The sequence below is a fragment of the Octopus bimaculoides genome, chromosome 18, assembly GCF_001194135.2.
Source record: "Octopus bimaculoides isolate UCB-OBI-ISO-001 chromosome 18, ASM119413v2, whole genome shotgun sequence".
NCBI classification, from domain to species: domain Eukaryota; kingdom Metazoa; phylum Mollusca; class Cephalopoda; order Octopoda; family Octopodidae; genus Octopus; species Octopus bimaculoides.
Window position 1 is genome coordinate 15,359,612 of NC_068998.1, and position 2,582 is coordinate 15,362,193.

General features: G+C 34.1%; 1 long non-coding RNA gene across 1 annotated transcript in view; it reads left to right on the forward strand.

Moving 5' to 3' along the window:
- The first annotated feature begins 2,105 nt into the window (after nt 1–2,105).
- The window catches only part of LOC128249769 (uncharacterized), a 9,492-nt gene continuing 9,015 nt past the window's right edge, over nt 2,106–2,582 (forward strand). The window contains exon 1 of the long non-coding RNA XR_008265872.1: nt 2,106–2,364. This is a non-coding gene — a long non-coding RNA (uncharacterized LOC128249769). The remainder of the gene's footprint in view (nt 2,365–2,582) is intronic.

Genomic DNA, 2,582 nt, shown 5'->3' on the forward strand with positions numbered 1-2,582 from the left:
GTTTGAGAAAAAAAAACATTTTTTTCAATATGTCACTCCGAATATGCAAAAAACCACGTTTTCAAAATTTTTTATTTACACTCCCACCCACCAAATTTTTTATTTTCAACTTTTTCGAAATTTTTTTTTTTTTTTTTTTTCAATCTACGTGGAAAAATACGGAGATTAAGGATATAGAGTGGAAAACAAATTTTAATTTCAAATTTTTTATGAAGAACTCCAAAACTGATCCACACCCCCATTCCGCTGGCGAAATTTTATGCATTTTTTAGAAGGAAGTAAAAAATTTGCTATGAAGGTGTGATATAAGAATAACACTGGTCAACAAAGAATTTGTCCCAAGACAAAGAATACCTGTATCTTCTATGTTTTTGCATGCAGAATTTTAAAAAAATAATGTCAAATTATCTGTATCACCCACAGTTTCTCTGTTCCACGATATCCCGCTCAGTTCCTGTTACGCGGGCTAAATTTCAGTTAAGCTGTCGAAATGTGAAGCCAACGATTTAAGAAATGCTGCTAATTTAAATGTTTATGAATAGAACTAACCTAGTGAAATCATAAATCCAGCTATCTAAGTCAATGATTCCCTGAAGTATGGTAATACTGAATCAAGTCATCGATGTTTTGTCAGTACTGTGCTTGAAGTGTAGGCGTGCGGTTGTGTACTAAGTTCACATATTCCATTCACCTCCATAATGCCAAGAAACTGTATGAACATCGCAAACAACTTTTACTATATATGAAAAATATGTGAAATATTAAGACAATTGACGAAAAATATCTATAATAAAATTCAAACACAAAGACATACACATAGGTACATACATATATAGGCTGACTTCGGAGTTAGGAAGCACCAGCAAGTTAGAGTGAACACGTAACATGTGTTACATAATGGCATGCAAGATTCCGTAGTGAAACCAAGGAAGACTTTATACCTATGCCGTTAAAGTGTATTAAGTAGTTATTTCCAATTCTTAGAGAGCAAAGGCATAGACTTCTAAACGAGATATGACGTACTTATCACAATTCCAGGAGAGGTTATTATTCCTGTCAAAGTTGCTGGGACATGTACCCATGCATAACTTTCTGGTGATATAATGAATATTTTTCTTCCAAGTCTCTGTTTAAGTAGGTTAGTCGAGCCAACCTTAGTTCACATGAAATAGTTGTGCCCTCAGATTAATTGTTCAGGAGTTCGTCGTCTCATCTTATGATGGTCTTCTCTACTGAGTAAACATGTTTGTATGTATGTATGTATGCATGCATGCATATATGTATGTATGCGTGCAGGTTTTGTATGTTTTGTTTTATGTATGTATTCTCATGCATATAGTTGTATGCCTAGACATGCTCATATATATTTAAATGATAAACTTCTGGAAAGTTTTACAGATTTTGACAGCGCCAATGATGGCTTGGATCTGTAGTCTTCGAATCAGCTGTCTCCTTTCTGGTTTTGAGAAGCCCAATTTCTCAAGATTAGTATTTAGGCAGTGTGTCACATACCCCAGTGCCCCAATAATTACAGGTATAAATCTGAAATTGTAATCTGAATAGAGTAGCTGTAGATCCCTCAATAGTTCAGCGTCGGTATTTTCTTTTTCGTTGATCTTTAGCTTATGTTAACATCCGCTGGGCAGCTGATTGTGTATGTATGTATGTATGTAGGTTTGTAAGTAGGTAGGTAGGTACGTACGTATGTTGGTAGGTAGGTAGGTAGATAGGTTGACAGGCAGATAGGTAGGTAGGTAGGAAGGTTGATTTTATGTATATAGATATTTAAATTTACATCTATACATATAAAGGCTTGCAATTTTGTTATTCTTTCAAGCAACTCAGTTTTCTCTTTTTTCTCTATTATATCATCACCACATCTGTTTCTCTCTGTCTTATCATGTTTTGAGTGCCTCTGTGTATGTGTGTGTGTGTGTGTGAGAGAGAAAGAGAGCATATGTTTTGTATCTTTTTAAAGTTCATAAAATATAAAGAAGTCCATGAATAAGAAATTAAATGCATAGGAAAAATAAATAATAAAAATGAAAAATTGTCGACGAAATTTGTTCATGCCAATAAAACACGTCTTAACACGCTATCTCTCAACAGTCGGAGAGCCATATAGTGACGAAATGGTCTTTCATTTCATCGGCATTTGCGAAATACGATTCCAATTAAGAGGGTATTTACATGCTATATTCTTGTCAAGTCAGTCATAAATACTTGGGTTCGTTTATTTTTGATAAATTCCAAAGGTGTCATTGACAACCAACTACAAGGCCCTACACTCCCACCTTAAAGCAGATCTACTTAAACACAAAATTATTCTACGAGAAACACGTAGAGAAGAGATATGATATGCTTGTAAGTAATGACTTTTATAAGCTCTTTTTTTTCTTTTTGAATTAATTAGTGTGTTTTCTTCTTTTTCGTGTATTTCTTTTCGTGAAACTTCTATTATTGACATATTGGTTTTGAAGTAAAGGTAACGAAAAGCTGAGTAAGATTAAAGACGGGCGTCAGATTTAGGAAACACCAAGTTGCAATTTCTCCGTTTTGCCGGGGTTTATTCAGATGTTTTT